Source organism: Amia ocellicauda, chromosome 2 (genome assembly GCF_036373705.1).
Source record: "Amia ocellicauda isolate fAmiCal2 chromosome 2, fAmiCal2.hap1, whole genome shotgun sequence".
Lineage (NCBI taxonomy): Eukaryota > Metazoa > Chordata > Actinopteri > Amiiformes > Amiidae > Amia > Amia ocellicauda.
In genome coordinates, this window is record NC_089851.1 from 54,413,965 (window position 1) to 54,429,454 (window position 15,490).

The following is a 15,490-nucleotide window of genomic DNA, read 5'->3' on the forward strand; positions in this document are numbered from 1 at the left end:
TCGGTAACATCACAAAGGTTGGCAGCATTTTACATGAATATGTAAAGTTAAAAACACACACTACATGTAAATAAGCCATACTACTTGTTTAGTGTATGTAAGCTCGTTCTGTAATCATACATCATCCATACTAGTATTTAATAATTGAATTAACTATACACAAACTACTTGGTCAATTCACTCTTGTTACCGTGTAATTACAGTGCAAGTAAATTGTAATAATTGTAGCGTTGTATATTGGGCCATATTTTACATGTAACTATATATTTCATATTTGTCCAATTAATGTACATTTGTTTTTTTTGTTTTTTAGCTGGTACCAAAACATTGGACTCTGGAACTAAAAGGTCGGAAATTGGAAGAACTATTAATGACAAATGAATGACCGCTGATACAAGTAAATAGTGTTTACTCAAATCTAAAGTGAGACCTTTTTGAATGAATCTGTAATACATGCCCTAAACAGAATGAGAACATGGATCCATCATGCCTTGTTACCACTGTGCAGGCTGGTGGTGGTGGTGTAATGGTGTGGGGGATGTTTTCTTGGCACACTTTATGCCCCTTAGTGCCAATTGGGCATCGTTTAAATGCCACGGCCTACCTGAGCATTGTTTCTGACCATGTCCATCCCTTTATGACCACCATGTACCCATCCTCTGATGGCTACTTCCAGCAGGATAATGCACCATGTCACAAAGGTCGAATCATTTCAAATTGGTTTCTTGAACATGACAATGAGTTCACTGTACTAAACTGGCCCCCACAGTCACCAGATCTCAACCCAATAGAGCATCTTTGGGATGTGGTGGAACGGGAGCTTCGTGCCCTGGATGTGCATCCCACAAATCTCCATCAATTGCAAGATGCTATCCTATCAATATGGGCCAACATTTCTAAAGAATGCTTTCAGCACCTTGTTGAATCAATGCCACGTAGAATTAAGGCAGTTCTGAAGGCAAAAGGGGGTCAAACACCAAGTGAGTACCAAGTGAAATCTATTAAAGTATTGAAGTATCCCAATGTTTTAAGTTACACTTCATGTATACATGTGTTTGGAAGTTTATCAAAATATATTCTACCAGTATATTTAGAATGCAACATTTTTGCAGTCTAATATATTCACAGTATACAATACATGCAATATGAGATTGTTGTGTATTTAGCAGTATACTAAATGTATATTATAAGGGGACATATATGTATGCATTTTTATATATTTAGTATAAAATACATGTGTAGATGTTACAGTATATTTGCATATAATTATAGATATATTAAAAACAAGTTTACATATAATTCTGAATATACTTAAGTTATATTAAGCAATATTTGTATTGTATAATATAGTGTATTTGACCATATTTCTGTATCAAGTGACAGTGCAATTGATATTTAAAAGAATATTTTCACCATATATTATAAAATGGTATGCACATTTATAAAACATATTAATACATTAAAATACATTTCATATTTCAGAATAATATATATTTTTAAATATTTTATTTTTGTAAGGGTATCTTCCATAAATGCAGTTTTACCAAACAAAGGAAAACCAGGAAAGGTTGGTGGAGGAGATTACGCAGTTTTGGCAGCCCATTCTGAAACCCACTGCAGAATATATTCTGGCAGGAGGTCTGATTAAAATACTGGAAAATCTTCAATCAAAGTCAAGAAATGTGTCAAAAGGCTTCCAGTTTCCTTTCCTGCCATGAGAAGTATGCTGATTTCAGAACCTCTATGAAGTAGATTCCTTATTTTTCAAAAAATAAGTAATGGTTATTTTTTTCATTGTTTCCTCAATATATTAATAATAAACTGTTTTATTTTTTTCTGCAAAATAAGTAAAGTTTACTTATTTATTTCTGGTTCCTGTTTTTTTTTTTTTTAAATAAGTAATGGTTATTTATTTTTATCTTTCTTGTTTATTACTTTTTCTGTGAATTCTGATTCTAGTAGTATGAAGAAATAAGTAATAGTTACTCATTCCTTATTTCTGTTTCCCTGTTTTTTCACAAAATAAGTAATGGTTATTTCAAAAATCCCTGTTTACAAATGTAAGGACTTATAGGACAACAGCATTACATACAGATAGATAACATACATTAGTTATTATGGTAACAAGTGTCCATTATAAACAATCTATTAACAAATTATTGATTATGTTATTGTTATATGATTATTACAAATTATAAATATATTAGACATTTTTATTTAAACATTTTTGCTATACTATGTAGTTTGCATGTTCTCCCCGTGTCCACGTGGGTTTCCTCCCACCGTCCAAAGACATGTGGGTTAGGTTAATTGGCTTCTCTAAATTGCCCTGTATGTGGGTGTGTCTGCGTGTGTGTGTGTGTGTGTGTGTGTGTTGCCCAGCGATGGACTGGGGTCCCGTCCTGGGTGTATTCCTGCCTTGTGCCCTTTGCCTGCCGGGATCAGTGCTCGGCGACCTTCGCCAGGATAACTGGTTTCAAAAATGGATGGATAATAGCAGCAATTAACTGGCATGGCAGTTAATGATAATAGATTGATATCGATGTGCAAATGTCATGTTATTATACCCTTTATTAAATATGTTATTAAATACCTTAAAACATATTATAGCAAAAAAGTTTAAAAATGTCTAATATATTTATAATTTGTAAAATTAATCATATAATAATAACATAACATGTTAATAGATTGTTTATAATGGACACTTAAAATAAAGCATTACCATTATTCTTAATACATGGATACAAGATAATCAACAACATGGGAGGGCTTGAGAATCTGCTATGGCTTTGTGCAAGGAAATTTGGCACTGAATAAATGTTGGCTACAGCAAACATGCGCTGCTGTACAGGCTGACAGAGACACTGTGATGCATTTCTTCAATGAGTGATGCTTACTTAATCTTTATTTCCATTTCCCAGTTTAAGGACACTTATCTCTACAGCATTACTTCAGTAGTTCACGCAGCCCCCTATAGAAGTCAGCGGAAGATGTAGTGATTGAAGTAATGGAGGTATCTTGGCCTGTACACACTTGGCAGAGGGAACGACAGCCTGGCCATGGAACACCTACCCCCAGCTCCATCTTGAGATTAGCGAGAGGCAGCAGTGATGCAGCGCTATGGAGCCTACAGCGCAGGGAAGGGACTTAATGCGTGGTATCTCTGATGTAGTGCTTGTGTGTTTTTCAGGTCTTTTCTATAATGTGCTTTCTGTATTGTCATAAACCCCTGGCACTTTTTGTCACTGTTACTCTATATTGTTTTGCATTACATTCATAAAGAAAATAAAACGAAAAATCTCTAATAGTGTGTGTCTCAATGGTTGTGTTTGTTCATACATCGATAAAAAACGTTTGGAAATACTATGAAAAGTAAAATGTAGATAACAAATAAGTAATCATAAGTTATTTCTGTGTCCTATTCTGTAAAAAATAAGAAATGATTAGTCCTACTTATTAAGTGGTCACTGAACAGTGTGCTCTCTGTCAAAAGCCAGCTTTTGGGCTCCTCTGCACAAGAGGGCTTTTGACCTCAGATGCTGTTGCCTGTGCAGCTGAAGGGAAATCAGACTGTCATCTGTGTGTTTTTCTATAAAACAAATGTGTATTATGCAAGTTTGTTGTGGTTGTTGAGGAGGAGGAGGAGGAGGAGGAGGACGACATGTAGTGTGTTGTTGAGGAGGAGAACTTTGTGAAGCCACTTGTTCAGTTGGCCCGTTGGTCTAGGAGTATGATTCTCACTTAGTGTGCGAGAGGTCCTGTGTTCAACTCCTGAACGAGCCCTAGGGCATGAAGCCGTCTGGTTTCGTGGCTGGTGACGGTAGTCTTCTTGGGGTTGCTTTCCTCTACCTGCTTTCGCATTATTGTTGATCTGCACTGTGAAGTGCTGTTAAATGAGTTTTGAATCATTTGGCTGAATCTGAGCAGATAACATAGCCCTAAACATTTCAGAATTCATCCTGCTGCTTTTGTCAAAAGTCAACCAGTTCTCTTGACAGCCATACATGCCCTTACCATAACACTACCTTCACCATGTTTCACAGATGAGGTGGTATGCTTCAGATCATGAGCAGTTCCTTCCCTTCTCCATACTCTTCTCTTCCCATCATTCTGGTACAAGTTGATCTTTGTCTCATCTGTACATAAGATGTTGTTCCAGAACTGTACAGGGTTCTTTAGATGTTTTTTGCCAAACTCTAATATGGTCTTCCCATTTCCTGTTTAAATACAGAGGGTTTACCACAAGATGTACTCTGGTGAAGTGTTCTCTTGATTGTTGACATTGACACAGATACGCCTACCTCCTGGAGGGTATTCTTGATCTAGCCAACTGTTGTGAAGGGGTTTTCCTCACCAGGGAAAAAATTCTGTCATCCACCACAGTTGTTTTCCGTGGTGTTCCTGGCCTTTTGGTGTTCCTGCGCTCACCAGTACGTTCTTATTAGTGGATTTGGCCACACCTAATGTTTTTGCTCTCTGATTGGTTTGTTTTGATATCTAAGGCAAAACACCCCAAGAACAAGCAGGATCTAAAGACAGCTGTAGTGCAGGCCTGGCATAGCATCACCAGGGAAGAAACCCAGCATCTGGTGATGTCTATGGGTTCCAGACTTCAGGCAGTCATTGACTGCAAAGGATTTGCAACTGATAGGGAGAAATTTTACTCCCTCAATAAACAGGCGGACAAGGAATACTCAGGACCCGATTTAACTGAAATAATACCAAAATAGTTTATTCAGCTACAACTAAGTGCTCTGGAGATGGTCAGTCAGCAAGACACATCTAAGGTTTTTCTAAAGAACATGCTATCATATACAAGATGACTCCCTTTGGTTGCTGGGCAACTGGATGACGTCAATGATGTACCCCAAACTTGATCACAGACTTCTCCTTTGTCTTCTGTTTTCTCTATAGCCTTGGATGAAAATGTTTTTCTAAAAATCAGCTACACAGAACTACTGCACCTGTCCTCTGCGGAGCAATACACAAAGCTTAAATTCATACATGGGTTACACAATCTTACTGCAACAATGGTGCAAATATATTTGGCATTCGGACAGGCCACTGTCCCGCATCACAACCAAGTATTGAAACTCACAATTTAATTAATGATTATGTTAGTTTGTCCAAATACTTTTGAGCCCCTAAAATTGGGGGGACCACATAAAAATTGGTTTAATTCCTACACCATTCACCCGATTTGGATGTAACTACCCTCCAATTAAAGATGAAAGTCTACACTTAAAGCACATCTTGATTGTTTCCTTTCCAATCCATTGTGATGGTGTACAGAGCCAAATTGACAATTGGGTCTGTCCAAATATTTATGGACCGGACTGTATACCTGTAACGAAGGACTGCCATGGCGGGGAACCCAGGTGCGGAGTGAGAGGTGGTCAGAAACAGGCTGTGGTCAATGCCGGCAAACCGTAATGTCCAGGGAAATCCACAAGTCCTGGTCGATAAGACAAGCAGGGGGTCAATGATCAGGCAAACAGGCTGGTAGGGAGAATACGGGAATTGGTGGAGGAACACGTGGAGGTTGTAAACAATCAATAACAAAAGGATACAAGACTTAGCAGTGAATTAAAGTCACAGAGGGGTTTATATGTGTAGCAGAGAGGAGCAGAGGACGGTGAAGGAGGGTGCTGGTCCAATGGGAGTTCGAGGATGATAGAACAAGTGCACATGGTGCCGAGGAATGTTAAGTGGCTGATTGCTGGGGAATGTGAGGGTTTAGAATTCCGGTGATGCTGACCTCTGCAGGGGAGCTTGTGAATTGCGGGATGTGTGGGATACAACAGTGACAATACCACTTGTTATTGTGTGTTTGAGTTTACTTGCATGGATTGTCTATTCATGTCAATATTAAAATTCCAAAGCATAACATTTATTCACAACATGCTTTAGTGTTAAATGTTTGATATGGCAGCACATATAAAGGTGTATACAGCTCTGGAAAAAATTAAGAGACCAGTGCACAATTATCAGTTTCTCTGGTTTTACTATTTATAGGTATATGTTTTGGTAAAATGAACATTTTTGTTTTATTCTATAAACTGCTGAAAACATTTTTCCCAAATTCCAAATAAAAATATTGTCATTTAGAGCATTTATTTGCAGAAATTTACAACTGGACAAAATTACAAAAAAGATGCAGTGTTGTCAGACCTCAAATAATGCAAAGAAAATAAGTTCATATTAATTTTTAAACAACATAATACTAATGTTTTAACTTACAAAGTGTTCAGAAATTAATATTTGGTGATTTTCAATCAAAGCATTCATGCGTCTTGGCATGCTCTCCACCAGTCTTTCACATCGCTGTTGGGTGACTTTATGCCACTCCTGGCGCACAAATTCAAGCAACTCGGCTTTGATTGATGGCTTGTGACCATCCATCTTCCATCCATCACATTCCAGAGGTTTTCAATGGGGTTCAGGTCTGGAGATTGGGCTGGCCATAACAGGGTCTTGATCTGGTGGTCCTCCATCCACACCTTGATTGACCTGGCAGTGTGGTGGCATGGTGGTTAGCACTGCTGCCTCACCGGTACAGGGGTCTGGGGTTTGAGTCCTGGCTTGGGGGCTTGTCTGTGTGGAGTTCACATGATCTACCTCTGTGTGGGTTTCCTATGGGCACTTCAGTTACCAGTTCTGTGAGAAGAGTGCAAATCTAAACAAACAAGAAGGTTCTTGAGTTTCAACTTCACTGCTGCAACTGGTCTGTAATTCTGTGAGGCAAGAATGATAAAAATAAAATCTGTAACCTTTGTAAGGTATGCATATTCCATGTTTTTACTGGTAATGGATTTTATGTAATTACAGTCACTGACTCCCTCAGCTGTGCTTGGGTGGCCTTCTTCTCCTCAGTCCTCATCCTCCTCAATCTCTCTGCAGAATTTGACACTGTCGATCACTCCATCCTCCTCTCCTGCCTCGCTGACCTTGGAATCTCTGAACTGCTCTCACCTGGTTCTACTCCTACCTCAGCGACGGGACCTACCAAGTGACATGGCGAGGTTCCTCATCCACGCCCCAACCTCTCCTCACAGGTGTAACCCAAGGCTCCATTCTGGGTCCCCTCTTGTCCTCTCTCTACACTCACTCCCTGGGCCCCCTCATTGCATCCCATGGTTTCTCTTACCATTTTTACACAGATGATGCCCAGATCTTCCTGTCTTTTCCCTCCTCCGACATTCTCATCCCCTCTTGCATCTCTTCCTGCTTGTCTGCTATCTCTGCCTGGATGCACTCACACCACCTCAAGCTCAACCTCTCCAAATCTTTTTTACATTCCGTTAATTCCTTTAGAAATCAGGATAAATTGGGTAAAACCAGAAAAGCATCTAATTAATTCTCATTCAGGAGTCAACATAAAAAACAGAAAAGAAACAGAAAACCATCCTGAGGTTCTGTGACACCGAAGAAGGTTTCCTACTGTTCACAGAGAAAAGGGAGCAATTGCTTGCCCCAGTGGAGGACCTTCTACGGCAGATGGGATTGAAGACTGTGGAGGAGATCGAACAGCTTCTCCCTGTAGTAGCAGACATAACTATCCAAAGTAAAAAAAAAATGCAATCAATCTATTGCAATTAGCAATGAGGAGTAGCATTTAGTGCTATTGTTTGGCTCCAAACCAGAAGCCTATTGGATGATGTGTTATTTTAAATAAGTATGTATAATATAAAAATAGTAACAGACTGATTTGTTTTTTTGTATACACGTATTTTACTGTTTTAGTTTTTAATTTACTTTTTTTTAATTAAGTTAATTACATGCAATTAAATGTGTGTGTATATATATGTTTCCAATTTTGTTTACTTTTTAACAAAATTAAAGTGTTCCGAAGCCCAACCCTGCAGCAACACCAGTCTATCACAAGGCAACTCTAATTATCTCTAATTAAGGACACAAGTCTAACACAGGGTAACTCTAATTCTAATGTTTGTTATATTTCTTTTTGATAATTTTCAAGATAAGAAAATGTACAAACAAATGATATATGCCAATATTCAGTAAATAATTATCCATTAAGTTTAATCTGAGGATTTTTACAGCTTTTCTTCTACCCCCAAAATTCCAACTCCTGTTACAACTTTGGTAGAAACATAGTATACATACCAGCCAATTAATTCCCTATATTATCCTTATCTAATAGCCTTAGCTTATTTTCCTTAAACACCTTTTTCAAATCGTTTAACGTTTCGATTATTTTCAAAAACTACTACTAGTAGCTTACTACTGTTAACAATAACTTACATGTACTTATAGTAACTTACATACTGTAGCATTGGGGGGGCATTTTATTGGTTATTATGAATTATTATTTATTATTTTGTTTTGTAAGGATAAGGGTGTCTGCCAAGAGATAAATAATAATAATAATTTAATTATTGAAACAGCGATACACAGCAGACCGACACTGTACACACTGCCGGTTTTTCTGCCGCTCACGCTTGGCTGCCTGAAGAGCTGGAGTCTCTGGCCTGCGCCCCCTCCTCCCCTGTCTGCTGGCCAGGAGCCGTAAGTGTCCATCCTCATTTCTGATGCCAATGTAGTATTTTCAGCGGGGGAAAACAAGTAGCCCACAAATCGTTTGCTTACTTGCTGCTAGATTTATTGAAGAAAAAAACTAAAAAAACTAAGAAAAAACTAAGCGCCTCTTGCCCAGAAGAAGTTCACACAGTTCCAGGTGTTGCTCCGCACACGTGGTCACCAACTCTAAAACCCCTGCACACACCCTAATAAACCCCAGCTACCTTACCTAAATTAGCATAACACATTTTTAAATAAATTAAACTGAGCACTTTATCTCCGTTGTTACACATACATAGTATTAATAATTATACTGTTCTTACCATATGTAAATCCTGCAATAAATCATTCCCCAGCGTGAAGTAATTTTCACAAAACGAAATCCAAATATAAATTTTTGCTAGTCTTTAGATGTGCCCAGCAAATGTAGTCTGTAACTCTAAGTTAAAACTTTAATAACACTCATGTATTACAATCAAACTTGAAAAATAGGGCATCCAAAACAGGAATGTCACAAAATGTTGTATCACTATATTAAAATAATATCATATGAAAGCTGTTGGGACTGAGGGACGGAAGCTCAGTTCGTTAGCTTTGCCCCTCATATTAGGAATTGGGGGTGCACAAAATGTACTAATTTATGTTTAATCTTAATTGTAAACTACTGTAAATAAATGAATAAACATATCAAGATGGCTTCCTTTGATCTACTGGCAGAGGTCTGGTCTCATAGTTCTCAAAGCAACTGTTGATCAATAATGATGAGGTGACCTCTCCAGCCACAGATTAGCCACAGAAATCTTGAAGGAGATGCTGGGAGTGTCAGAACAGCCTTGCTAAAATTTGCTTGCTTGACAATTAATACAATTGGCTCTGTTGACATGTTTTTCAATCATTAATATAAAACATTATACAGTTTATACAAAACATTAATACCGGCTCTTCAAAAAGTTTTACATTTATATTTATAAATGTTATTTTGTATACTGGTAAGTTAGCCTTGATTGGTCTTTGTTCACATATTTTTCTTTTTAAGCTGTCAAAAGCAAAATATTCCATACCTCTGTTTTGGATAGCGTACAGTTGCTAATAATAATACAAACCATACATTTCATTACAATAACACACACACATATATATTAAGGCTGTCAGTCCATTCAAATATTTGATCGGTTAATCAATGGGCAATTGCTGATTAATCGGGCACTTATTAAAATAAAAACAACGCTGTAACATTAATGGTAAAATATATATATATAGGAATATATATTTAAAAAACACCAAATCATTATAATAAGCAAACTAAATTATAATTGCTACAGCAAATGGGTGCTCACAAATTATACTGTAAACTACACTGCTCTTGTAAGAAAAGCATTGCATGCAAATGAAACAGAAAACCTTTCCTTGTCTTCAATATTTTCTTACAAATCGAGTTTGAATCCAAAGTTTAGTTTCCCATTAGCGGCTTGTGACCCTGTAGATTGTGTGCTGATACTGTACACGTGATGTGATCTTTTGCATGATATGCCTTTATAATTTAACTCTAGAAGTGCACGGCTGGTCAGTTTGACTGATTTAATTTGAATTACTATGTGTTCCTGAATACACTATGGATACCAATTCCTGACTTTTCCTAAATATATGTATTAAATATGCCTACAGCATTTTAGCTGCATAAACGCAAATAAAGTTTTTTATTTGATCATTATTATACTATAGTTTTGGCTCTTGTAGGTAGTTTGAAATGTCGGTGCTTCTAGTGTGTACTGTATAATAGCCAGTCATTATAATAGACATTTTTAATTTGTTTAAATCTGCTTGATATATGATCTTTTAAGAACTATACTGTGATGATTATATATATATATATATATATATATATATATATATAAATATACTGTGTCATTTATGTTGTTGTAACTTACCATTACATATAGTGTGCCTTCCAGATGTATGCATACCCCTGATTCAATGTAACAAAAATAGTTTTAGCAAAGAAAAGAGAACAATGATGTTTTTTGTTTGTTTTTGTTTTGTTTAAATACATGCACACATGAAACAATGTAGGACTATCAGTGTTAGATATCGCAAAAATATTAAAGTACAAGTTTTGAACAAATATGCAAATATGTTTTTGCGAAGTACAGTACTGAAACTAGTATTGCTTTCATTAATTTCTGCAACAAATGCTGAGTGTACACTTGCATAGATGTGAGTGAAGCCATCTTCTTTTTGCCAATGTACAGCATGGCAGAAGCTGCCATAACTAAATATTCCTATACATATTTACACTCTTGATCTTGCTTTTCTCTTTCAAAACTCAAAACTTCACCATGTAGTCTCGCTCCTAAACACCCTTTATATAGCATGCAATTGCATCACGATTTAATCTGTATTCACCTGATTAAATCATGCAATTTCATGCATTCGGATTTCATGAAATCCAACGAAATTGAACACATTCGGATTCCATAGAAATTTCATAGTGTATCACAAAGCTCTTTACAAGAAAATATAGTTAATTAAATATTAAAACTACAATTAAGATAGACAATAAAACAATACAATTATACTATAGTACTTACTACAGTAGTACAACAAATACTGTAGGACACTGTTGTATACCACACTAAACTTTTATACTATGGTATACTGAATAATGTGTGACATACGATAGTACACTGTTATACTATAGTATACTCTTGTTACGTGATATACTATAGTATCTTGTAATGTACTATAGTGCCTCCTACGGTACTTAGACAAATATTGAACTACCCTGTTGTATACTATAGTTTACTGTAGTACCTTGTGATGTACTATAGTACTTAATATATTACATGTACACTGAAACATACTGCTTACTGTACTTCCACAATGTTTCTCATGGAACTTTAGCATTCTAGTTATAAATAATATCATCATTATTATTATGCTTTTACTTTGTATTGCCTACAGGTCTTACACATACTAGTACAGACTGTTACCGAGGGTCTGGTGGAGAGAAAATGGCCACCTATTCCTTAAGAAAATCATATTAATAAATATATCTTCACTTCAGACATTTGTGACATTGCTATATTTAAAACAATTTATACAAATAACAGAATTAAGATAAAATTGTGGTGCAGTTCCCCTTAAAGTTTAAGCAAAATTTATTTTAGCAAATACATTGTTTATTCATTACTTGAATCGCTTCACATTACATAAATAAATGAATAAATGTAGTAGTGTTGACATAAAAAAATGTCCATTTGAACATGTATTTATGTATTAATGTATTGATTATTTTCACTGTAATTAAACTTTAAAACAAATTCGCAGTGAAAATAATAAATAAATGTTGAAATAAATAAATACATGTTCTAATAAATACATGGAGATTTATTTATTATTGTATTTAATTCAAAATCTGTTTATTTATCCATCTATTTATTTCCACATTAATTCATGTATTTATTATTTTCTCCATGTATTTATTTTTAATTTTGTCATGGATAGTATGGAGGATAATTTGTGCCAAAATGTAAAAAAAAAAACCAACAATGTATAAATAAATAAATAAATATGTAGATAGTAAAGACGTTAATTCCGTTCAGAACTTAAAATGGTGTCCAGACTGTTCCTATTGCACAGACCTCCTGATGTGCCTTGTCCTAATGGATAATTTCTGTAATGGATAATTTAATCGCTGGCTCTATAGAGTTGAACATAAGACAACATACGGACATACGGACATACTCGGTCAGGCGCAATAGTAAAAACTAATTGGAGCTATTTGCTCCTTAGTGATATACTTTGCTTTTCCAGCTGTAAATATATATAACGCATACATCAGAAATCAACGTGATAACTATATGAAACACCAGGTATGCAACTAAATAAGCTTGAGAAGGTAAATGGAAAAATGGAGAGCAGCAGCAATCTAAAGCTACTTAAATGGTTAGATTGTGTTTTAAAGTACACAAAATGAAACTTAGAGAATAAACTGTTTACTACTATATTATGATATTAGAAGTATTGATGGTACTACTAATGTAATTAAATTGATACATTTCAATCAAATAAGTGTAGTTGGTTTATTGAGATTGAAATGGCTTGTTCCTTAAAATATTAGACCACAAGAGGGGGAACTTGACCTTGAATACTCTACTTACCAAAACCTTTAAGCAACAATTGTTGTCAACATGTGTCTTCATCTGATTCATATTTTTATGAGTCTGAAGCCATACATTTCTCGACTCCAAGCACCTGGAAGCCTCAAAAGTTGGGGGCCAAGCAACGAAGTTGCTGGAACCCTATTGTTATTGTTAGGATTATTATTTTTCCGCAGTATCTTTTCAAAAGCCTATAAAAACCAACGCTTGATGAAAACTCATGAAACTTCATACAGTGATAGATGGCTATGTAGTACTATGCCATATTCAATATGGAGGCCATATGTCACATGGTCTGGTGGCCATAGTGGCTTAAGTGACACATTTTGGAAAATATACAAAAATCTTCTTCTCCGAAACCGCAGACGGGACAGATGTGAAACTTGGTGTGTGATGTTATGTTATGGCCTAAATTCAGATTTGTTCAAAACAAGTCAATAAGTCATATTGTTTGGCAGCCATATTGGATTGGCCAAGAATCTTCAAAGATCTTCATCTCCGAAATGGTTGGTCTGATTGATATGAAATTTTGTACACGTGACCTTGGCTAGCTCCTCTATCAGATTTGTTCAAGGCAAGTTGATTGAGAAAACAAAATGGCCGCCATGAGCCAATCAAATTTCAGAGATGGTCAAGTTGCAAATAAATGCATATGGTGCAGTATGGAACTATGTTAGAATGTATTGGACTGATTGTTACTTGACAGAATTGATCCCATAAGCAATGTGGTGGTCACTGGTCATTATTATTATTATTATACTTATTTTTTCTTCTCTTCCACCAGAATATGTTCAAATGCCTATAACTTTTGAACCGCAGTCTAAAAAGTCACCAGACTTTGAATGGATGTAGGGGTCTATGGCATGGTCACTAGATCGCAAAATGGCGGCATAATGTCACATGGTTTGGTAGCCATCTTGATTGTAGTCCAGGCAAAAAATTACAGTTTTCAAACATAGTTTTCTCAGGAACGGGAAAGATATTGTACATATTGCGCTTATGAGTAGTAATGATGGCACTTTATGTCAAAGTGTCAGGTGGCCCCACCCCTACCCAGAAGCCCCATGGGCTGGGAAGCCCCGCCTTACCCAGAAGCCCCACGGGCCAGGAAGCCCCTCCTTACCCAGAAGCCCCACGGGCCAGGAAGCCCCTCCTTACCCTGTACCCTTTGATCCTCTCCAGTCAGCCAACTTGTTAGGATACAGGTTTTACCCTTTGACCCTCTCCTGTCAGCCATCTTGTTTGGATGACCGTAATCTTGTTAGGATGACAGCCATCTTGTTTGGATGACCTCCATCTTGTTAGGATGACAGGCATTTTGGAAAGGGCACAGGTCATCTTGACAAGTGTTTACTGCCATCTCACCCTGATGGTGTATGTGTGTGTGTGTGTAATGTTTAAGAGTTTAAACTTATTATTATTTGTGTTAGGTTATGTTTTATGATTAGGTTTGTTATGATAAGTTGTTAGCAAAATAAAATACATTAAAATAAAAAGAGAACAACAACATAAAGTTTTAATAAAAAAGTATTTTAAACTGTGTTTAGTGATGTGCGTGTGATGATTTTAGGTTATATATTTTATGATTATTTTTGGGGTGGTACAGTTTTGGAAAAATAAAAGAGAAAGAAAAGGTATAGACATTCAAAATATGAGACTCAGTAAAATATATTTCAATGTCAATATTTTATTGTGACAGCTCTAAAAATGACAACAAGGCATCAAGTCAGATGTAGACAGTGAGATTAGATACTGACTCGGGTGACCAATGATCCCGCTTCCCCAACACCTACAGCAGCCAGGAAGAAACAACTGAACTGTACTGCACTAGCTACTCCCTCTACTTGTTTTTTGGCCAGGGCAGTGACACTATTCTGTCTAGCACAGTGTAGAAATTGGGTTTGGTCATGATAGGGATAGTATTTCCAAAAGAACTGTGCAGAACTTTTTGGACAGATGTAAAAGCAGATTCACCAGGATGTGTCTCTTTATACAGCATTCTCTTGAGCACATTGGGGAGGGACGCCACTGTTTTTTCAACATCAGCAACTAGCGATTTCACATCAGAATTACCAGTATCATACAAATCACCAAAATTGTGAGCTATTAGAGTGAGGATGACATCTTCAAACATAGATTCCTCAAACATACGTAAACGTAATTCCAGGGGCCCCGGGGGTTTCTTTCTCTGAAAAAATATATGAATTAATATAATGTCTTATTGCACAGAAAAGCAGAGCAGACACAAACAGTATTTTATTTATGTTTGTAAAACACTTGATAAGCCTTGTTTTTTATAACCTTCTCAACTATTTGCATTACTTTCTCATCCACACTTTCTAACAAGTCACTAAACCATCTTGAAGGTAGAGTGCATGTTTCAGAGAAAAGCACGCAGTAAGACAGCCCGCTACTGTAAAAAGAGGTAAGCAGACAAATAGCACAGTTAACCCCACTCCGAGTGTGCATAAAGAGATAGACAGGTCAGGTGAACAAATACCCTGTACAGGCATTCAGACCTCTGATGATTCTAGGGCCCTGTTGTTTAGTAAAATATGTCACATTTGTTGGCAACTGGTAGAAGATTTACACACAGCTCATAGAAAAATACATGTTTTGACAAATGTGGTAAAACAAAAAGGGTATAACATCGAGTTTGCTGAATCGTCACACTGTGAGTGAAAACCGCAATTAACAAATAATGAAACAAGTAAGACACAAAGACACTCGGTCTGCACGTATCACGGCAGTACTGATAAAGAATATTAATGTAGCCAAAAGAATGCTGCGTA